The 24392-nt window shown below is 39.6% G+C and overlaps 1 protein-coding gene and 2 pseudogenes across 1 annotated transcript in view; 2 read left to right on the plus strand and 1 right to left on the minus strand.

The window, feature by feature from the left end:
- The window catches only part of LOC114221356 (formin-1-like), a 290129-nt gene that overhangs the window by 51837 nt on the left and 213900 nt on the right, over nucleotides 1-24392 (plus strand). The gene's annotated exons all lie outside the window — the stretch shown is intronic.
- Nucleotides 9433-10257, plus strand: LOC114221357 (protein BTG3 pseudogene; annotated as a pseudogene).
- On the minus strand, nucleotides 22816-23534 carry LOC114221358 (ubiquitin carboxyl-terminal hydrolase isozyme L3 pseudogene; annotated as a pseudogene).

A 24392-nucleotide genomic window follows, 5' to 3' on the forward strand; every position in this document is an offset into this window, starting at 1 on the left:
CTCTAACATGGGCTCTCTTCTCCACTCTGCTTGTCTTTGTGGAGCAGTGTGTTCATGTTTCAGTAATACTCTGCATGCTAGCATCCTGGTGCTTTTTCAGATGCCTGACTCAGTGAAGGCTGCAACTCCTAGAATGATAAATGAAACTTTTACAGGAGGGCCTGCTCTTCTTTATGACAGGGGGAAAGCACGAGGATGGGATGGCTAGGACTTCTTTGGCTCTCTGCTTCTTCAATTTTGAAAGTCAGGGCAAGTTGGGGGGAAATGCGTGCCCTCCATCTGGCTTTTGAGGAGCTCTGGATGATTTAAGAATGTTGTTTTTCACCAGCACTTTCATCAGTTTGGAAGTAGGAGCCATGGAAATGACAGATTGTTTTATCTCTTTTTACCTAATGTTCTTTGCACTGTAGGACAGAAGAAAGAACTAGCCAACAGTGACATTTCCTTTACGGGAAACTTTCTCATTTATCCCATTCATCACGTGCATAGCCCATAACTGAGGGGAAACTTGACTGAGCAATGGCCTCTGGCAGGCCCCTGCTCATTGTGCAATGCAGTCACATTTCTAATATGGTAACTCCCACTGTGAAATGATCCAGGGACAGAGGCCAAACTAGAAATTGACTTACATTGTACCTTGTAGTCCCCAAGAGAACTAAATGGTATGTTGGCCTCCGTTAAACAAAACTTGTAGACTTCCTTTTCTCTCTCCAGCCCACCCCACATGTCCATTTCTAATAGTTTACACATGCTGTTGACACAAAATTGATTACAAACTACACTTGAGCTGATACAGCTAAACTTATAAAGATACATACATCCTAAAAAAAAGAAGATACATAAATCCTGAGCTGTTTCCATTTGTTATGTTCTTTGTTATCAACACAATACATTTAAATCTATTAGTTCCTTGTGAGGAATACTGTGAGGGAAAGGGAGTCATTTGTAGAGGGATAAACAAAACCTTCACAATTATGAAATATGATGATTTCATTAAACCCTCATGGTATTCCCCTACATGCTGGTATTAGTATAATTCATTACTGAGATGTCAAAAAATAAGACAAAATTTTAAATGTTGAGAAGTATTTTAATTCATTGTTTCACTGTGGGTATAGAATACAATGTTATGAGTTTAGCAGATTTGCTTGTTTGGTGGGGTTTAGATATTTCTTAGGCTCTTGGCTTCCTGGAAGTCCACAGATATCACATCTGTGTTCGTCAGGGATATTGGCAAATTGTTCTCTTTTTTAGTGGTGTCTTTATCTGGTTTTGGTATCAGGGTACTTCTGGCCTCATAAGATGAATTTGGAAGTTTTCCTTCCTTTTCTATTTTGTGGAATAGTTTGAGAAGAATAGGTATTAACTCTTCTTTAAATGTTTGGTAGATTTCGCCTGCAAAGCCACATCTTGTCCTGGACTTTTGTTTGTTGGGAGTTTTTTGATTACTGATTCAATATCTTTGCTAGTTATCAGTCTGTTCAAATTTTCTATTTCTTCCTGTTTCAGTTTTAGGAGGTTATATGTTTCTGGGAATTTATCCATTTCTTCTAGATTGTCCAAGTTGTTGGGGTATAGCTTTTCGTAATATTATAATTATTTGTATTTCTGTGGTGTTGGTTGTTATTTCTCCTCTCATTTGTGATTTTATTTATTTTAGTCCTTTCTCTTTTTTTCTTGGTAAGTAGAAGTTTTATTAATTTTATTGTTTTGTTTTTTTTTTTCAAAGAACCAGCTTCTGGTTTCATTGATCTGTTCTATTGTTTTTTCAGTTACTATAGCATTTATTTCTGTGCTAATCTTTATTATTTCCTTCCTTCTGCTGGCTTTAGCTTTTGTTTGTTGTCCTTTTTTCAGCTCCTTTAGGTATAAGGTTAGATTGTTTGAGATTTTTCTTGCTTCTTGAGGTAAGCCCGTATTGATATGAACTTCCCCCTTTGAACTGCTTTTGCTGCATCCCAGAGGTTTTAGACCATTGTGTTTTCATTTTCATTTGTTTCCGTGTACTTTTTTATGTCTTCTTTTATTTCCTGGTTGGCCCATTCATCGTTTAGTAGCATGTTATTTAACCTTCATAATCCTCTTTGCAGATTTTTTCTTGTGGTTGACTTCTAGTTTCACAGCATTGTGGTCAGAAAAGATGCATGATATGACTTTGATCTTCTTAAATTTGTTGAGGCTTGTTTGGTGGCCTAATATGCGATCTATTCTGGAGAATGTTCTATGTGCATTTGAATGTGTATTCTGATGTTTTAGAATGGAATGTTCTGAATATACCTGTTAAATCCATCTAGTCCAATGTGTCATTCAAAGCCATTGTTTTCTTGTTGATTTTCTGTTTAGATAATCTGTCCATTGATGTAAGTGGGGGTTTTAAAGTCCCCTGTTATTATTGTATTATTATTGATTATTTCCTTTCTGTTTGTTATTAACTGTTTTATATATTTGGGTGCTCCTATGTTGGGTGCATAAATATTAACAATTGCTAGTATTGGATTGTCCCCCATATGATTACATAGTGCCCTTTTTTGTCTCTTGTTACAGTCTTTGTTTTAAAGTCAGTTTTGTTCAGGTGCACCTGGTTAAGTGTCTGTCTTTGGTTCAGGTCATGATCCCAGGGTCCTGGGATCGAGCCCCAAGTCAGGTTCCCTGCTCAGTGGGGAGCCTGCTTCTCCCTCTCCCTCTGCCCCCTGCTCCTGCTCTCTTGTGCACACTCCCTCTCTCAAATAAATTGAATAAAGTCTTTAAAAAATAAAATAAAGTCTATTTTGTCCAATATAAGTATTACTACTCTGGCTTTCTTTTGACATCCATTTGCATGATAGATATTTCTTCATCCCCTAACTTTCAGTCTGCAGGTGTCTTAAGGCTAAAACGAGTCTCTTCTAGGCAGTATATAGATGGGTCTTGGTTTTTTTTATCCATTCTGGTACCCTGTGTCTTTTGATTGGAACAATTAGTCCATTTACATTCAAAGTAATAATTGATATATATTTATTGTCATATTATTTTGTGTTTTTTCTGAAGATTTTCTCTGATCCTTTCTTGTCTTTCTTTCTTTTTTTTAAAGATTTTATTTATTTATTTGACAGAGAGAGACACAGCAAGAGAGGGAACACAAGCAGGGGGAGTGGGAGAGGGAGAAGTAGGCTTCCCGCAGAGCAGGGAGCCCCAAATGGAGCTCGATCCCAGGACGCTGGGATCATGACCTGAGCCGAAGGCAGACGCTTAATGACTGAGCCACCCAGGCGCCCCTCTTGTCTTTATTTCTTTAGTGACATATTTGGATTTCTTTCTCTTTATCGTTGCATATTTATTAGTGGCTTTTGATATATGATTACCTTTGGGTTTGTTTATGACCTCTTTGCATAAAGCAGTCTGTATTAAGTTGATGGTCATTTAAGTTTGAACCCATTCTTTTGTCCTCTCCTCCCCATGTTTTAGGTAAATGTCGTATTTTACATCATTTTGTTCTGTGAGTTCTTGACTGATATTTTACAGAAATATTCATTGTAGGGGCACCTGGGTGGCTCAGTTGGTTAAGCTGAATATCATGACTGAACCTTCGACTCAGGTCATGATATCAGGGTCCTGGGATTGAGCCCCACATTGGGCTCCCTGCTCGGCAGAGAGCCTGCTTCTTCCTCTCCCTCTGCCTGTCAGTCTCCCTGCTTGTGCTCTCTCTCTCTCTCTCTCAAATAAATAAATAAATAAATAATCTTTTTTAAAAAAGGAAAGAAAAAAAATATTCATTGATACAGCTTTTGTGTTTCCTACCTCCATACTCTCATTTTTGGTCTCTCTTTTCCACGCAAAGAGTCCCTTTTAATATTTCTTGCAGGGCTAGTTTTTGGTCATGAACTCCTTCAGTTCTTGTTTGTCTAGGAAATTCTTTAACTCTCCTTCTATTCTGAATGTTAGAGTATTCTTGGCTACAGATTTTTCACAATCAGCACTTTGAATATATCATGCCAATCCCTTCTGATTTGTAAAGTTTCTGTTGAAAAATCTCCTGCTTGCCTTATGGGGTTTCCCTTGCATGTTACTACCTTCTTTTGTCTTGCTGCTTTTTAAAATTTTTTTCTTTATCACTATATTTTGCCAGTTTAATTACAATATGTCTTGGTCCATATCTGCTTTTGTTGATATTGTTGGGTGTTTTCTGCCTTCTGGATATGGATATTTGTTTTCCTTCCCCAGAATAGGGAAGTTTTCAGCTGTTATTTCTTCAAATAAGTTTTCTTCCCCCTTTTCTCTCTCTTCTTTTTCTGGGACTCTTAAAATATGAATGTTACTATGTTTGATGGAGCCACTGAGTTCCCTAAGTCTGTTGTCATTATGCATAATTCTTTTTCTTTCCTTCGTTCAGCTTCATTACTTTCCATTACTCTTTCTTCTGGGTCATTAATTTGTTCCTCTGCTTCTTCCAGCCTGCTATTCATCCCATCAAGCATGTTTCTCATTTCATTTATCGAGCCCTTTATCTCTGCTATGTTATTCCTTATCTCTGTGTTAAGGGTCTCACAAACGTCTTCCACTCTTAAGTCCAGTGAGAATCTTTATGATCATTACTTTAAATACTCCATTAGGCATATTACTTACATTTGTTTTGCTTAGATCTCTGGCCCTGGTCTTGTCCTGTTCTTTCATTTGGGATAAATTTCTCTGTCTTGTCATTTTGTCTAAGTCTCTGTGCCTGTTTCTGTGTTTTAGGAAAGTCAGCTATGTCTCCTGTTCTTGAGGGTAATGGCCTTATGAAGAAGAGGTCCTGTAGTGCCCTGCCGTATAGTGTCCCCTGTTCCCCAAGTCCTGGCACTTCTGGGAGTGTCTTCAACATGTGCTCTGCTGTTTTGTCCTGGCCACTTTATCCTTCAGGCCAGTCATATGCAGAGGCTCTCTTTGCCTGTCGTGGACACTGTTTGGTCCCTGACCTGAATGTGACATTTTATCTAGGTGTGCTCTGGTCTGTTTGTGAAATGAGACCTGTCACCACTGCCACCAGAATCAAGGCTCTGTAAAACTCCCACATTGGGAGACACTGTAAAAGCAGGGATTGGGCCTGTCTTCTGGGGGAGGGGACATTTCTTGCTGGGACTGAGGCAAGCATGACTGGAAGGGGCAGTTTCACCAGAGTCCAGGGCGTGGGCCTTGGTGTGAGCAAGTTAGGTAGCAAGTGTTGGGGCTGCACTGGTTCCCAGAGGTGGCCCTGTGCTTATGCTAAGGCATGGGGGGAGGGAAATGACATCTGCCATTTCCTTTGTTCCCTGAGGGGTCTCTCTGTGAATGCTGCCTGTCTGGGACATGCTCCAAGATGAGCAACTAACCTACTGTGCCCAGGCACTCTTCAGATCACTCTTTGCATGCTGTAAATTAGTGGGTTATTTGCCTGCCTTTTCTCCAAGAGCAGCCCCAATGCCTCTGGTTCTCCGAGAAGCATGCTGACTTTTAAAATTCCAGTCTTTAAGTCCCCCTGGTTGCAAGAACTCATGAAATTTGCGCCCTTTCCCTTTCCAAGCCGGTTGCTATGGGGAATTGTCTTTTCCGTGTGTGCTCCCCTGTGTGCTAGTCTATCTCTTGCTCTTCTCCATGACTGCTGCTCCCTCCCCACTGCAGTGACCATGGTCTTTTTCTCTCTCAAGCCACATATCTGCACTTCATACTTTCTTTGATGTGTCCTTTTTTCTACCTTTAGTTGGGGAGTTTGTTCTGCCAGTCTTCAGGTTGATTTCCTGGGTAGTTAGAATGATTTGATAGTTATCTATTTGCATTCCTGGGAGGAAGGGAGCGTAGGGTCTTCCTGCTTTGCTGCCATCTTCCCTTCCTCCTAAAATCTGGACTCCTTTACTTGTTTATGTTGATTGCCTGGTGTGGAGACATCAGTTGACGACCCTGGTGTGGAGCAAAGAAGAGCTGAGTAAGAATGTCCTCATCCTCTTTCTCCATGGGTGTTCAAGAGACCCTTGAGCTCTTAGATCTTTGTGGACTTTTATATTTCTTTTCCTTTTCTTTTTCCTTCCTTCCTCATCCCCTTTCTTCCTGCCTCCGGTCTTTTCCTGAAAGGGCTACTGATGGAATAGAGAGGGCAGCAGTGTTGGAAGGTACGTGAAAAATAAGCTCTTAGTGCAAAATATTGGGTATGGTCTAGGACATTTTAGGAAGGGATGGGAAGAAATTTTGTTTGATTGTAGAGTTTGACTGCTGAGTACCCTTTGCTTTCTGACTTGATGAGATGGTTACCATCAGTTATTGAATACGAACTACTAACTCTATGCCAGGTACTGTGCTCAGTGCTTCATATACATAATTTCTAATCAACCGAGACTCAGGAGACGTAAGGGCCTGTCCTGAGTTTTCACAGCTGGTTACTGTGATGGCAAGATTTACTGACTAGGTGTGTCTGATTTCCAAATCGGCTCCTCTCCACAGTCAACTTGTCAACTGATTTGATTCATTTTCTCTAGTATAATGGTTTTCTTAGTTTTCATTTTCCTTCCCCTCATCCTGTGACAGAGACTTCTGCAGATCACCCCTTATTCTTATCCTATACAAGCTCTTCATGTGGTTCAAAAAAACAGTGGGGACATTTTTGTGGTGTTGGGGAAGAGGTCTCTTATCTCACTGGTTTCAGAAGTCCCAAGCTGTTCTGCTGTTCTTCCCACCAAAGTACAGAAGGAAGGAGCAGGTAGAAATTGTCCTCTTCAACTTCATTGCTCACAGCTGGTTCTGAGCCCAGTTTGAAGAGGAGACTCTGATATTTCTCACCATATTCTTGGTAATTGTCTATATTCATCATAGAGATTTGAAACTTGAGTCTCAAATCAATTTGTCAAGACCACCAAGTCAGAAAATATGGGGGCAAAACTTCTACGCATTCTGCCAGCTAGTTACTGCATTGATTTCTGCAGGTTTCCTTAGCTATTCTCAAACCTTATCTTCCCCAACACAGCTTCTGAAACCCAGCATTACTGATCCCTTAAGCACATGGAATGATGTGGCTATTCTCTATGTTGTCACCTATTTGTAGGATGTGCCCATGTGTGATACATGGTGCCTGTTGCCTCTTCTAATAAGTCCAGCCTCATGTGGGCTTTGGAATCCATAGTGTGAATATATTGCATGTTTGTGTGTGTGCACACATATGCATGTGTATATTCTGACCTTTTCACTCCAAGTTCTTCTAGCTTGCTCTGTGTCCTAGTAGAGAGAGAACAATAATAATAATAATAGCTGGTGTTTATTGAGCATTTACTATGTGCCAGTCTTTATATATGAGAATTAGTTGTGTTACTACACCAATTCTATGAGGTGGCACACTCCTAACCGCCACCTGAACTACCTCTGAAAATTCTTACACCTCGAAAGTCCTTGCCAGAGAGTATTCATGACAGGACCTTGTTTCTGGTCTGACCCTTGCCTTTGATCTATCCTTGGGTAGAATATCAGTCCTTAAGAGTGGTAGGCCTTAGGAGCAGAACTTGTTGAAAAAGAATCTGTATGGTGAAGTCAACTAACCATTTGTTGGATGATATGCAACTTAATTCCAGGCAAGAGAGCTGGATAAAAATCCAGATGTGGAATCTTCCTTGAGTTCTAATCTTAGCTTCACTATATACGACATATGTTGTCTTGAACAAATTACTTAAACCCTTATGAGCTTCAGTTTCTCATTAGAAAGAGGTTGTGATGATATTGTAACTTGGTTGATGCGTATGCTGAGTGCAAGTACTGTGGTAGTTAGGTATGGGATTGCAAGTACAATGGCATGCAGTAGATGGCCAATAAATGATAATTACTGTATCTCTCCTGATGACCAGCATGCTTAGTTTAAGTCAGTGGCTGTTGAAGTTTAGTTTTTGGTGGTAAAGCTCTTATAATATAAAACCTGTACCTATATAAAATAAAAACATTCTGAAATTAATGTTACACCTAATGTTCCAAAAAGCATTGCTTTTAATATTTTTGTCATAAAAGTGTGATGCTCTCGTTTCCATGACCTCCCCTTAATGGAAGTATTGATGCTACTGTGCTTTTGTGAAAGAAATATTTGAATATGTAAAATCACCCCACGAGGGACAGCATAGATTTGGCCGGGGGGGGGGAAACCTAAGTAAGATGTTGCATTTCAAAATTGTTTTTGCTTTCAAGATAAGCACTTGCTAAAATAGAATTTCATATATGTAATTCTGCCTTTTTTTTGAGCTACCGTAATTCTGCTTTTTATAATCAAATACCAATTGCGTACCCGTCAAACATGAGATGCGCTAGAGATAAAACGTCATTTAATAATTATAACAACAGCAGCTAACATTTACTACATTACTGTATTAGCATATGCCAGACACTCTACTTAGTGCATCCTTTGGATTATTTTATTTAACCCTCACATAAATTCTTTACTCAGAGGATTTACTATCTAGTTAGAAAAATAGAATATATGCCATAAAGGTCAAATAACAACAGACAGCTTAAAATAAGTACTAGTGTTATCTAGAGACTAATGAAGGGAAGGACTATATGAGTGTTAGCATCTGCTTTTTTTTTTTTTTAAATATTATCTACTTTTAATGGAGTTTGAGAATTTCAGATTTTACATGTCAGCTAAGAGAATTATCAAGTCTCAGATTTTCTGATTGCCATAAATGAGTGGCAGTTGTTTTTCCTGTCTCTAAAAGCTGCTGTGTTTCTGTAATACACTTATTCATATTTTATATGGTATCACCCCTCTTTGTTGCAAATACATATAATACACATAAAGAAAGGTGTATCACATAGATATATGGGTTTGTGACAGATAACTTGGGTGTTCTACAGTTATTTTAGAATCCATTCCCTAATCTTACCACTGGAGGTCAGCTTGACCCTTTTTTCTCTTAATAAGCTTCAAGTAGATTTTCTTAGTATTGAAGCAGATTTCCAGTTCAGAACTTTGCCTTAAATACATGAGGAATAAAACCGCTCTTAGTTTCGTTCCCAGAACACGCACAGATATATGCATACAGGCATGTACCTGTGCTCACAGGCATAAGGCTCCATGCATTTACAGAAGTAATGCGCGATGTGTTTATGGTTACATATATGCATGTACATTCTATCTGAGAAAAGAAAAAGAGCCACCAGAAAGCAGTGCCTTATGAAATTGGTCATCTCTGTTTCATCAGATGGGATTATTAAGAGGCAATTAGATTTCTCTCTATCATTCACTACGTATTAAGAGCCTACTGGGTCCGCCCGCCCTCTCAGCGCGCGCTCAGTCGCCCGATGACGCGGGAGCCCCACGCTCCGGACTAGGCTTGCCGCGCTCGCTGCCGCCGAATGCCGGCCCGCTGCGGCGGCGCGCTGGGTTCCCGGCCCGGAGACTGTCGGGACCGCCAAATCTGCGGCCCCACGGCGGCGGCGGCGGCGGCGGCGGCGGCGGCGGCGGCGGCGGGAAAGATGAAGAACGAAATTGCTGCTGTTGTCTTCTTTGTCACAAGGCTAGTTCGAAAACATGACAAGTTGAAAAAAGAGGCAGTTGAGAGGTTTGCTGAGAAATTGACTCTTATACTTCAAGAAAAATATAAAAATCACTGGTATCCAGAAAAACCTTCAAAAGGGCAGGCCTACAGATGCGTTCGTGTCAATAAGTTTCAGAGAGTTGATCCTGATGTCCTGAAAGCCTGTGAGAAGAGCTGCATCTTGTACAGTGATCTAGGCTTACCAAAGGAGCTCACTCTGTGGGTGGATCTGTGTGAGGTGTGCTGTTGGTATGGAGAGAAAAGCAATGCATTCATTGTTGCCAGCTTTGAAAATGAGGATGAGAACAAGGATGAAATCTCCAAGAAAGTTACCAGGGCCCCTGATAAGGTTACCTCTGATTATCATTCAGGTTCCTCTTCTTCAGATGAAGAAACAAGTAAGGAAGTAGAAGTGAAGCCCAGTTTGGTGACTGTGACCCCAAGCCCTGTGTACCAGATTTCAGAATTGATATTCCCTCCTCTTCCAGTGTGGCACCCTTTGCCCAGAAAAAAGCCAGGAATGTACGGAGGGAATGGTCATCAGAATCACTACCCTCCTGCTATTCCATTTGGTTATCCAAATCAGGGAAGAAAGAATAAACCGTATTGCCCAATTCCAGTAACATGGGTACCTCCTGGAATACATTGTGACCGGAATCACTGGATTAATCCTCACATGTTAGCACCTCACTAGCTGCTTTTGATTCTGTTGGTGTCAGTGTTGAGAGAAGGTAGAATAAGCCTGACCACATTAAAAGTTAAAAGTTCATACTCATAGTAGTAAAGTTAGATGAGCCAAACTGTCAAACTTATTTTTATAGAAAAGTTATTGATAATAATCTTTCTTAAAAATATATATGCACTTTAGATATATTGATGTAGTTTGAGAAACTTTATTAAGTTAGTCAAGTGCCTAAGTTTTTAATATTGGACTTGTATTTATATATTGTGCATCAACTCTGTTGGATACGAGAACACTGTAGCAGCAGACGATCTGTTCTAGCACCTTTGAGCATTTACTTTATGGAAAGTGTGTAAGTTATTTATACACAAGGAAATCTATTTTATGTCATTGTTTAGAAGAATTGCGTGAAATCATGTAGTTGCAAATAAAAAGTAGTTTGAGGCATGAAAATAAAAGAGCCTATTGGGTGTCAGGTGCTGTGCTGGATGCTGGATGGAATAGAATAGACATGGTTCCTACTCTCTGGGAGCTTGTAGTCCAGTCAGAGAGACAGATATTGATAAAAATAATCCCTCAGGAAGTATAATATTACTGTGGAGAGAAATATAGTATAGGATGCTGTGATAGGATACAGTTTAGATTTGAAGTCAGGGAAGGATTCTTTTAGCAAGTGCCATTTAAGCAGAGGCCTGAAGGGTGAAGAGGAGCTTGGCTGGTTTGAAGGACTCTGGGGAGGGCCAGTGTGACTAGACAGAGGAGAAAGGTTGGGGATGAAGATCTGGAGTAGTGGTTTTCAAGCGTTTTAAACTGTATCTTGGAATAAACAATGCATTTTCCATTGAAACCCAGATTACGTGTTTTTGCATGAGTGAGAAATAAGAGTTCTCTTAAACAGAACTGATTTCATATGAATGTATTCTGATATATTTAACTCTCTTGTATTTAAAAAAAAAAAAATGGTGGTGGTAAAGCATAAATTGACTTCTATCCCATTGCTGGATCATGGACCAGGGTTTGAGAAGCACTGCCACGGAGGAGGGCAAGAGAGGCCATAATCGGGAAGGGCCTTGTTGGTCCTTAAGGTTTTGTGATTTCATCCTCAGAACAGTGAGAATCTACTGGTTCAGAGCAGAGAAGTGTGAGACATGAAAAGATTTGCCTTTTCAAGAGATGCCCTCCCCTCTAGGCTGTGGTAGAGGGTAGATGTAGGGGAGCCAGAGTGGAAGTGGGGAGGACAACAGGCAAGTGTTGCCGGCCTGCAGGTAGGAGATGATACTGGCTTGGCCTAAGTTAGGGGTGGGAGAGAGAATTCGCGCTCTCCGACAGGAAGCGCGGACCTTCTCCAGCGCTGATGGTTGCTTCTGCTAAAGCTGGAGTTACTGAAACCACCATTGTTGCTTCCCTGTACATGTTTGCACAGCTTGATTCTCCCTTGGGTACCTAGACCACTACTGGAACATTGTAAGTACACAATCAATATTTTTTAAATTAGTAAATCATAGGGAGGCAGAGGGTGCTGACAATAATGCTATGTTTTCAAGCGTGAAATGAGAGCGCTCTTTCTTGGTATCTGCATACCCTCCCCTCATCATGACTGAATATATGCACAACACCAAGACAATCACTCTTCTCTACAAATAAGTGACAGTTTCTTATACTCCAGAAGCTGTTGTGGGTATCTGTTTAATACAGTTCTGTTTATTAATAATAATATTAAACATATGGCATGAATCATATCTGCTGCAAAGAAACATGCATGTAATTTAAAGTATTAATTGATGAAACAGAATAATTTTTTTCAAATTTGGATGAGGTTTATAAGTTGAACCATAGGAAATTGTTGATATTTGGCCTATTTTGACTTATAAAATGGCAAATTCAGTTATGTTTAATCTAACATATTCACACAAGCAAGGAGGTGAATGTGTGTTGGAATTCTATTCCTCTAGCTGGACCATCCTCTGAAATGTTCACTGGAGCCTCAGGCAGGGATTGAGAAACTCAGCTGAGCCTGGGTGGCTCAGTCGTTAAGCATCTGCCTTCGGCTCAGGTCGTGGTCTCAGGGTCCTGGGATCGAGCCCTGCATCGGGCTTCCTGTTCGGCGGGAAGCCTTCTTCTCCTTCTCCTGCTCCCCCTGCTTGTGTTCCCTCTCTCACTGTCTCTCTCTCTCTGTCAAATAAATAAATAAAATCTTTTAAAAAAAATAATAAAACTTTTAAAAATGTAAAAAAAAAAAAGAAACTCAGCTGAAAATGTCATGAGGCACTGCCCATTGGATAGTGACACATGTATTCTGTGGTCACTGTTTTCAAAGTGGAATTACTGAGACCTATCGTGACCCTTATGCCCCATGTCACATACAGAATTATCCTGGTGAACAATTTCCCAGCCTTCAGGCGAGCCATGAAAAATTACTGAAAACTGTTTATCCAACTTAAATTAGTATTGCCTGGTTTAGTGAACAGGCTAAGTATATCATTGATCTTTCTCAGTGAGCTCAAACTGATGTTTTACTCCATAAAAAATGAATAGTTGTGACCCACTATTGATCATTTGGTCTGTGTGATACAAGTCTCTTTAAAAGTGTTTGTGCTTTTCTTCCTTCATAGACCTTTTACATTAAAACTTTCATTTCTGGAATTGGAAGTTATAGGAATATTGTGGTACAGATACATAGGAAAATGATTAGAAGATTGGGAAAGGAAGTGAATTAAACATCTAAGTTATATTTATGGTGAGTTTTTTGTTAAATGTCTTGTTGAATATTTCCTTTACTTCTCCCACAGATAGCAGGTTTTTTGTTTTTGTTTTTGTTTTAGGTAAATGAAGTTTGAAAACTAAGATAGGGTCTGCCACTCATTAATACATAACCTGGGGGGGGTCTTTTGATTTTTTAAAAAATTAATTTTCAATTAGTCTTGCTAGAGATTTATGAACACTAAATCTGATACTTTTCCTACTTCAGACTTGTAGTATAGTTCTCAGCCACATCATCTTAAAACTCTTAAGTAGTGAAAATCTGTATTTTCATCCAGAAAAGGGGTTTTCTTTTTGATATTTTACTTTCAGCACATAAAATAACAGTGATTCGTCTCATGTTGATGAATATAATACAGTATCATTTATTTTTCTCTGGGATTCCAGCATTCTAGAGTAGTGGCTCAGTCTTGAAGCTTGATTGCCAAAAACAAATGGAAACTCCTGTCCTCTGGCTATAAAATAATGGTGGATGGGCCCAAAAATGTGGAGGGGAGAAAACAAGATTGCATTACAAATCTGGCAACATCAGCCACACTAGTAAAATCAAATCCAATGTTGTTTTATGACTCTGAATTTATGTGAGTGCCCAGGATCAAAGGGCTCCAATCCCAATGGACTACAGGGTCCAAGGTTCATGGCAAAAACTCATCAAAAAGAACATTTTAGTCATTGAAGCTTTTCATTTTAATCAGCCTCAGTAATAAAAGAGCCTTTAGGTGTCCAAAAACATTTTGCAAGATCAAGAGGTTGTTCTCTCGCTCGTAGAAGCAGCTTTCTTATTGGATCCATATAATGCCTCTGGCCTTAGAGTGTCAAAGGGCCACCGCCTCCATTTTGTTTGCCCTTGTGGGATGGTTTCTTTTGAGTCTTCTGTGTATTATGTGATAGTAAATTACGGTGTCTGACGGAAGGACCATAAAATTTTCACACAATCTATCAAGCTATTTCAGCCATTTAGAGTTTGGTCTCTGACAGCAAACCAGGTACTTTGTAATGTTTAGACAGAAACGGAGTCTACCGCCGGCATCTTGACACATATCTGGAGACGGCTCTGCATAGGAGAAAGAACATGAGCCTTGACAGCCAGAAGATCCAGTGTTGAGTCCTAGCAGACGCCTCCTAGGATTGTGGTTTGGGACAGTCCATAAAATGGGGATCCCACCTTCACCACAGGGCTGTTCAGATTACATAGGCTAATGTTTGTGAAGTTGCCATGCAGCAAGAAGAATGGATATGCACTAGGCATAGATTATGCACAGAACCAGCCTGAGTAGTCCTGTGGTTCCAACAGGAGACCTGAGTAGGTATAGGGAAGAGCCAGCCGGCGAGGAGCAAATTAAAAAACTGTTCCTGTAGAACACAGAAAAGGGTGAAAGCAGAGACCCAGGAGGTTGAATTAGCTCTGGGGAAAAGGGGAGGCTCATTTCTTTTAAGATAAGAAGAAAATAAAAAAGAATGAGTGCCTTTGTCTCTAGACTATTAACACCTTTATTTCTTTGCTTTGTTTTTAAATTTAGGCCCCATGCCTACGAAAAGAAACTAAAGCACCCAATATTTTGCCACCTGATCTCTTTGGTGTTCTCTTCTAGCACCTCTTCTGCACCTCTCCCTGTTCCTTGTTCTCTTTTTGGCCGTTGCCCTCCCCCATTTCTCATAATAATTTCAGCTATCCTTTACTTCAAAATCTCTTCTCTTGATGATACTGCTTCTTTGAGCTTCCGTCCCTCCTTTCACTGGCAAAGTTCTCCAACATTAGTCACATGTAGCCAATCCTCCTACCACTTGCCTTTTGTTACCTTTGTACAGAAACAGCTAAGACCGCAGGGGACGCAGTTATCTCGTGTGCTGTTGGTCCCCTCTTGGTCTTCATTGGCTTGGATTCTAGATGGAGCCTCAGTGTTGAAATCCTTCTCAGATCTCCTCCCTTGATGACTAGGACACTGAATTCTCTTCTGAGTGTGCTTCTGTGTCTTCTCTGCTTCCCCCTCATCCTGGCCTCCGCGGCACCCCCCAAATGGGACCTTGCGAAAGGTAGCCTTTAGTTTCCTGACTTTCCATGTGTTGTCTCTTGAAGATTTCATTGATTGTTTTCTCTATGTAAAGGCTTTTCAGAGTTATTTGTTTGGATTCAAATGTTTCCCTGAGTTCCAGCTCCAGGAACAGTTCTCATTTTTGCTAGAAAAATCCACCCTGGGAACTGTTTTCAGCATCTCAAAATTTAAAATTTCTGAAGCCAGAGCATCAAAAATTCTTATAATCCCAGGGTTGAAAAGACTTGTCTACTTGTCTCCTGACTTTTCCCCCACCCAATATAAACATAGCACACAACAGTCTTTTTTGGGACTGTCCTATATATTTAAGGTTCCACTGTTCTCCTAAGAGTGAAAGTCCAGGCTAAAAATCTCAGCCATCTTTGGCAGCCTCACCCTTAGCTTCTGTATCTTGTGGATTGCCAAGTTATGATCATTTTAGCTGCATGGTCCCTCACATACACTTGTTCCTTAACACTCTGCTGCTGTCATTCTAATTTAGGCCCTTAGGTCTTGCCAAATTCAAGCCATGTTATAAATTACTTAGAGATTGTTTTTCTCTCTCTTACCCACCTTTATTGGCTCACTATTGCTTATCCAGTTAAGTTCAAAGTCTTAGTGTGGTATTTAAGACCTTCTAAAATCAGATTCAAACTTCTAACTAGTCTTTTCTTCCATTATTTTCCTATGCTTTCCCATCACTCTGCCTTCTTCTTTTACTTGGCTTATTCTGCCACTCCAACTTTGTCAATCCTTTGTGGCACACCAAGGGATCCCCATCATGTATGAAACCATATCTTGATGTCCCAAGGCTCCCTGCTCTGACACTTGGCTCTCCACCCGACTCCAGCACTTAGCAAGCCCTTTTCTCATATTACAGTCTTGAAAGCAGAGGTGTTGTCCCTCTCCTTCACTGCCGAACATAAGATGGACGGGAACCTTCAATAAATAGCAAACAGATGAAACTTCTATCATGGTAATACATGCATTAGCGCATAAATTAACCACTGATTGGTTTTCCCTTTTTCTTCCTTTGTAATGGAAACTAGATTTTAACCAAAGTGATCTTACAGGCAGTGGTTTTCACATTTAGAGACACGGGAGAATTATAGTAGGAAAACTATGTTCTTGGAAGTTTTTTAAAAGATAATTTTGACAGCAAGAATACTCTTTGTTTCTTGTTGTATTAAATGGACATTTATCAGATGTTGCATGTTAAGACGACTTACGGTGAGTGAGCAATCAGTTGTATTAGTTGAGGTGAAATCACCTTGGACTCATATGAATGTGTGATAATCTGTAAACCTTTTCATTTTATAGATGAGGAACCACATACTGAAAGAGCTGATCTTAAAATCGAGTTTAATGGTTCTCACATTTTCTTCCTCAGTGCGCCTAAAGGAGGCACCGTGCTCCCAGCAGGACAGGGCTCCTTACAACCAGTGAAGTCCACCACGCATGGAGATTCACCTTCTGGTTGCTACTCCTTAGGAGTTAAAGGGCCCAAGCCCATGCAGGCTGCTGATAGAAGTACCTTGACTAGAAGTGAGGTCTTCTCCCAGGCCAGTGCTCTATCACGTAAGCCGTGTGGAGATCCCTCTGCCAAAGGTGGAGAAAGTGCAAACCACGATTTAAGTGGTGGGCAGGAAAACCATCATGCAGCACATGCATGGTGGCTGGTACTGAGCACAGGCAGAGGTTTAACATGTTTAAAACCAAAAATCTTTGAACACACCAACAAAATTAAACACGATTCTTTTAGGAATGTGCAAAGCAATGGGAGGAAAATAAGGCCCCCTCTTCCAAGTATCTCATTCAATTTCAACATTTTTGCCTGCCCATCACCTTTTCAAGGTCATAAGGTTGTCTAATACTTTTCTGCTCCTTTCCTCTCTCTTGTCTCTGCAAGATTTCAAATTGCATCCAGGATTTATAAATAGAGCTTGAGAGATTCATTTTTTTCAGATGAGATTTTCCTAGACTTGAGAGATATGGATCAGTGTCCAAAGTGACTCTTTTGTGACCTAGACTCAAATATTGGACTCCTACATCATCACTCATTTCTTGCTCATTAGCAATCTAATTACCTTTAAAAAAAAAATGGAGAGACAGAGGCTGCCAGCTATCAGGAGTATCTCTTGGAGTGATTTTACAATTTTTTCCTCCAACCTGCAACCAAATACCACCCATAACAAAAGATTATTTTTAAATACGATTACTGAGAAGCTGTGAATGCTGCTGGAGGATTTTGCATAGCAAACCCCTTAAAAATTGGCTTTTAAAACCAATTATATCCAGAAACAGAAAGACAAATGTTTCCTTCTTTATACACTCCATCTTTTAGTATTGGACTGTTGGGTGCTTTCATCACAGGTACATCATATTTGGGTTTAATTCTGCACTTTTATTCTTACCTATGTTATGCTCATATGAAAATATGAAAAGCACGTGAAAGAAAAATAAAAGAAGGTGATCGAGAAGGAAACAGGCATTTGCTTTTATATTTGACAACTATAGTTGAGATTGCAGGATTTTTTTTTAATTTTATTTTATTATGTTAATCACCATATATTACACCATTAGTTTTTGATGTAGTGTTCCATGATTCATTGTTTGCGTATAACACCCAGTGCTCCATTCGATTGCAGGATGTTTTAACATAGTAAAATTGGACCAAGAAAAATGATCTTCATGTCCCATCTTTATAAAAACCAAAATTCCTTTCTTTCAAACACCTCCATGACTCTAATCTGTTTCATATGTGTATTAACACTGTATTCAAGGACATGCAGTCAGAGAGCTTTCTACTGCTCTGATGTGTGGGTGAGGGAAAGGTGATGGTCCAACACTGAGATTCCTCGTAATCTAAATATTTATGTGTATGTAGTTTGTAGTTATTGAGAATGGATGACTGCTGTGGGCACTGGAGCCAGTTCATTCCTTTCATGAAGGGTGCATGGCACAAAGCCGGCAGGCTGAAACTCTTGTAGCTGGCAGATACAATCCATGAGACAGCAGCACGTTGTTGGTATAAAACCCTCCAGCAGGCATGGAGTTTGACAGACATTATATAGCTGGCCCTGTATCGTCATTCACCTGTGTATTTCATTACTCAGTTTTGAATGACTTGTGAAGAAATTATGTAGGAATTTTCAGGTAATAGTGCCCCTGTCTTTTCACATCATTAATATGTGCAGCTGTAACATTTAAAACAGAAAAATTGGTGGAGAGAAAATTACAGCCATCTCAACCTCTCTGTCAAAATAAATTTGAAGAGACATTTAAACTTTGCACAGAATAGTTAAACATTTATTTTGCAAATATTTCATGAGTGATGCTCAATGTTTGATCACTTAGGAAATGAGAATTCTTATTTAAATTTGTATCTTGCAATTACTGGAAAGCTGAAAAAATGTGATTCTTGTAACAATGATCCTTTCGAAAAGCCCGAATTATGGAGATGAATATCAGTCCAACGTAATATAGTTTAATCTAAGGTTAGAAGGGGTACTGCAGGAGGAAAACAAGAATGTGGTTTGTCTATATTCCAGGAGAAAAGAATCAAGTCAAAATGAGACCTGATCTTTTCCAAGTTATTGTGTGCATCATACTTGAGTGTAATTTCACATGCATCCTGATGTTCCAAGTATCATGAAAAATCTAGTAATCAGAATAAATGTTCTGCCAAATTCCATTTATTGTCTTAACTCTTAAAGGCAGTGAGCACCCTAGATTTATAAATATATAATTAATATTCCTATTAAAAAATAAACCCACATAGGGGATTTACATTTTTCTTAATCCATGTTTACACAAAGAAGAGATCAGTTTTTAAATATTACATCAGATCTTTGTGAGCTCAAATTAATCAGTGTGATACTTTGCCAAAACTGTTTCTAAAAATGATGTGTATTGATGCCCTATGGTCAGGGAGCCTTCTTTGCAGTTTTAGAATTCCCTGACCATTATTCTAGGCCTCTCTGCTTTCAAGAATAGGTACTACAGATGTACTTTGTCACTTGTTTACTGTCAACCTATATGCATCCTCAATTGCAAGGACTCCAAATGAAGCAAGCATAGCTCTAGAAACATTTCTGCCTCTTCCAAGATAGGTCTGTAACTGGAGATGTTTATTATTAAACTTGATTGCTTAGGTACAGAAACTCAGAAAGAGCCTAGCCGTCTTGAAGAATAAAGCAGTCACCCACGTTGTCACAGGTGCTGTTTCAAGGCTTTTTGTCAATCAAGGCATTTCTGTGACTCCTTTTCCAGTCACTTTGGTGTCTGTCCCAGTGAAGGAAGGTTGGAAAATAAATCATAACACTTGAATCCACATGGAATAACTCACATTTGTGACTTTCTCAATGATTTTAAAGTGTAAATATTATTAGGAACTATAAAAATTCATGCCAATAAAAGTGGGTGTATTCAAAATAATGGCATTATTAATGTCTTTGGGATAGAATGTTTATTTTGACTAATTTGGGGTCAGTTTGTCAACTCTCATCTAGGTCCTGTGCATATTGTAAAGTTACTCAGTCTGGAGGTCCACTGAATGAGACAAAGTTAACCAGATCTGGATGGAGATGGACCTGTAACTTTGGACTTGGGAATTTCATGAAGCTTGTTGGAAAGAATACAGTCTCACATCGGATATGCACTTATCAGCTAGGACCTACTTAAGGGGCGATAGCAGTAATCCTACAAATCAGGGGGCTTTCATCACATTTGTAACAGGCCCTGCATGGGCACTGCTCAGTAATTCCTTCCTCTTGCTCTTCCCTTTGCTAACTGAATGCAGAAGTTTTATAGGCACAATAGCCTCAGGGACTTCTTGGCTGGGGACATTGGAAAATTCATTTATTCAACAACTCTCTGAATGCCTTTACAGACCAGGCGCTCTTCATGCTTCTAGGACTACATCAGTGAACAAGGGAGACAAAACATGAGTCCTCTTAGCTTGTAATTGAGGTATTTGGAAGATGGAAGGAGGAAGGGAAGGTGGCAGTAGGCAGAGTAATTGCAAGGTAGGAAGAGGACCAGGGTGCTATACTCTCAGAGAAAACAAGAGGGGCAGTTCTCAAGTTCAGCTGCAGAGTCCCAAAGGGGAATGAGGAAAAACCCACCAAACTGGGTAACTCAGGAAGCCATTCAACGTGGTTTTTGTGAGCCTTTTCAGTAAAATGGTGGTGATTTAGACTGGATTTTTCAGAAATTACACAAAGGGTATGGTAAAAATGCAAAGACAGAAGATAACCACAAATCTTTTAGAGCAACACTTGTCAACAAACATAATGGGAGATTTTTTCTTGAGGATGGGGCAGGGTTAAGGCAGGTGTTCTCATTTTTTGTGAGGGGGCAGATGTGAGAAGAAGGACTCAAGCACTTTTTAGGTGGGGGTAAAAGGCAAGAGAGATACCTGTCAATGAACATGTAAAATATTGCTTGAGAAGAATTTTGGCACATAAACATTGTGTCTTGTACATAAGCTATATCCTAGCTTTTCATTGTATGATACGATTCTAGTGTATTGAATGTGCATTCTCAGGGTATTTGGCTCCTACCTAATGCATTTTATTTAGAAAGAAAGGTTGACTTTTATTTAACCGCATTAAGTTCACCTTTTTCTCTAAGGCCACCATTTAAGCTTATATATCAACTTATATACAGGAGACACATGGGTTGTGCTAGTAGCTTCCAACTGACAATGCACTATAAACCCAGCTAGTTACTATTAATTGCATCCAATAGTAAATAAACTCTGCAGTATTTTTCAGTCAGAGTTTTTCTTGATTTCTTCTCAGTACATTATTCTGAGATCTTTCACCTTCCATGAAAAGTATATTAGAAAGCAAGATAGATAATGTCATCCTCGTTTTACAGAATAGAATTTGCAGCCTACAACGCTGTTGGAATAATAGGCCTCCTACACCTTGGAGACCCTGTGAGGATAGGAGGAAACTACTCTAATTGCCCTGTGGAATAGACTGTTTTGATAGTTTTGTGTTTTTTTTTTCCCCCCTAGTAACAGAGACACCACCTATCAATCTATCACAAACCCAAGGCACACTTTTAACCTAATACCTTGAAACTTGCTTTGGAGGCTTGTTTAGAAAAACATTAATAGAGAAAACTCTTCAAGTTGGCCTGGGAATAGAAGATGTTAGATCCTTTTTACTTACAGAAGCAGAGAAGCAGGACCTTGTATCCTTGAAAACACTTGGTGATCAACTACAATGAGAACATCAGACTCGTCATAAATAACGTGATAGGAAAGAGACTGACAGAGGAGAAGTAATGAGACATCACAGTGTTAAAGGCAACGTAACATCCTGCCTAGCACTCTGAGCTCTTAGTAGATGTTGTTCACTCCCTGGCCATGTTGTCACTTAGTGGTGATGTGAGAGTGATGCTGAATGTGGCCGCACTGTCTTAGCTGGTCACCACTAACCCCATCCCAGATCTGACCTAGACAGAGAAAGTTTCAGAACCTGGGCCACAGATGTGAAAATGCTATAACATTGATGAGAAAGTTTAAACTTTTATGTTAGGGAAGCTGGACTTTGTTCTAGGTACTTCTTTAGATGCTTTTGGGACTCATCTTACTCTGTGTCTGTTGTAATGAGTTTTCTCAAAAGAGAGATTTTGTTGCAAACAAACTCTTGCTTGGAAGTCCAACTGTTAAGTGGCATTTTATTAGTGTGTATTTATTTTACAGCCTTAAATTTATACACATGTATACATATTACTTACTATAATATCAATCTGTAACTGCTTTTTTTTTAATTGAGATTATTTTATGCACAATAAAAATCACCCTTGATAGTGTACAAGTTTTGACAAATCCATGCAGTCATGTAACCATAACCACAATCAGGACATAGAACATTCCATCACCATAAAAAATTCCTGTGTCCCTTGGAAGACATCCTCTCTCCTGACCTCAGGCCCCTGGCAACCATTCCTGCTTTTTCTTTCCCTATAGCTCTGACTTGCCCAGAATGTGATATGAATGGAATCATATGGTAGAGTATGTGGCCTTTTGAGTCCAGTTTCTTAACACATTTGAGATTCATCCATATTATTTCTAATTAGATTTTACTTTGTGCATGTACCACCATTTGTTTATCCTTTCCCAGTTGAAGAACATGTGGGTGGCTTCCAATTTTGGCAATTGGGTCCTCCACAAAAAAAAAAAAAAAAAAAAAATTAAACTAATAGGATTAAACTAAACTCTCTCTCTAGAGAGAGAGAGAGAGAGAGAGAGGGATTTATTTTAAGGAATGGCTCATGCAGTTATGGAGCCTGACAAGTCCCAAGATCTCCCAGGTGAGTTGACACGCTGGAGATCCAGGAGAGTGGGTGCTGTAGCTCGAGCCTGAAGGCCAAAAATCTTGAGACCTAGGAGGAGCCAGTGTTGATGATTTCATTCCATGGCAGGAAGAAACTAATGTCTCAGTTCAAAGGAAGTTAGGCAGGAGGAGTTTTTTCTTAGCAGGAGAGTGAACCTTTTTGTTCTATTCAGGTCTTCAACTGATTGGATGGTACCCACCCCCATTAGGGAGAGCAATCTTCTTTACTCAGTCTACTGATTGATTCAAATGTTAATCTCATCTAAAAACACCCTCAAAGAACACCCAGTGGCCCAGTCAGGTTGACACACAAAATTAACCCTCATGGGTGATTATTAATAAAACTGCTAAAAACGTATGTGTATGGATTGTCATGTGAACATGTTCTTTTTTAATTCACATAAAGTTTAATCAGTCAAGTTAATGAAAATATCAAAATTTTTGAGTTAGTGTATGGCAGCAGAAATTTAATTTTTGTTGCAAACAATACAGTATTTGGTGTTTCCATCACTGACAAGCTATGCTGCAGATAGAGCAATGGCACTGAATCTCAGTTCATCAGGGTCACGTTCCATAAACTTCTTGCAAACTTCTATGGCATCCTCTAATAAAGTTTCATCGCTAGTTTCCCCATGGTTAATTGGAAACTGTTTCCGTGCATCTAATTCATAGAGATGCCCCCTACACGAACTAATGCAATAAAATGAAGATCTACTTTTTCATCTATACTTGGTGCCTCAGTCTCACCTTCATGGGCACTGGTCTCATGAGTGACTCGAATAGTGTCATAGTTCTCTAGGTATCTGGCTCGTTCTTCAGGACTCATTGACACAGACTCCTCAAGGAATTTTTTCAAGGTTGATCCAGATTCAAAGTGCATCTTGTCTTTATTATTGTTGGCAATAGCATGGATCAGTCCAATTGTTCCACAGGCATTGCTGATTGTCTGCTTCATGAAATATACTGATGATGTAACATCTTGTCCCTGAGATTTTATTTTTTCCTCCTCCTCTGTTCTGAATACTTCATACTTTTCTGTAATAGGGAAGAGAAGTAACACTGCACACACTGGTCTTGGTACCATGCTAAGGAGTTCAGGATCCATTCCATATACATCAACAAACTGCCAGTTAGGATGTAGACCTAATTGTTTGAGAAACTGGTTGGTGACCTCGGGATTGGCCTCCAGTAGGGGCCAGTGCTGACCCTCCATTACCGCTCTGCCCTGGCCCCTCTCCAGGTCTGACAGCCACCGCCGTCACAGCTGCCGCCACTTCCGCCCCCCCCCATGTGAACATGTTTTAATTCACTTGGGCAAATACTTAGAAGTGGGATTGTTGGGTCACATGGCAAGTGTGTATTTAGCTTTATAAGAAATAGCCAAATTGTTTTCTCAAGTAGCCGTGCCATTTTACATTCCCATTGGTCACCTAGGAGAGTTCCAGTTGCTCCACATCCTCCCGAGCCCTTGGTATTGTCAGATGGGTCAGTTTTCCTCTCTCCCCCTCCCTTCCTTTCAATAAATATGTAGTGGTATCTCATTGTGGTTTGGTTTAAGGGATGTCAAACATCTTTTTTATGTGCTTAAATGTTATCCATATATCTTCTTTCATGAGCACATTTGAATCATTTGCCCATTTTGGAAGGAGGAGGTTGTTTTTTAAATTTTTGTTTTAACAGAGTTCTTTTTATGTTCTGGGTACAAGTTCTTTGTCAGATACGTATTTTGTGGATAATTTTCTCCCAGTCTGAGGTTTATGTTTTATTTTAACAGTGCCTTGCCAAAATTGGACTTTTGAAAAAATCCAATTTATCAATTTTTGTGATGGATTGTGCTTTTGATGGCATATTTAAGAACTCATTAAGAGTACACTTAATGTGTTGAGCACTGAGTAATGTATAGAATTGTTGAATCACTATATTGTACACCTGAAATTAACACTGCATGTTACTTATACTTCAATTTTTTTAAAAAAAGTAAAAGAACTCTGCCTACACCAAGGTCATAAAGGTCCTCTCATATGTTTTCATGAAGATGCTTTTTTGATAAAAACAAATTTGAATTTAGGAG

Source organism: Eumetopias jubatus, unplaced genomic scaffold (genome assembly GCF_037043125.1).
Source record: "Eumetopias jubatus isolate StellerSeaLion01/CBP00866 unplaced genomic scaffold, mEumJub1_p1.0 scaffold_7, whole genome shotgun sequence".
NCBI classification, from domain to species: domain Eukaryota; kingdom Metazoa; phylum Chordata; class Mammalia; order Carnivora; family Otariidae; genus Eumetopias; species Eumetopias jubatus.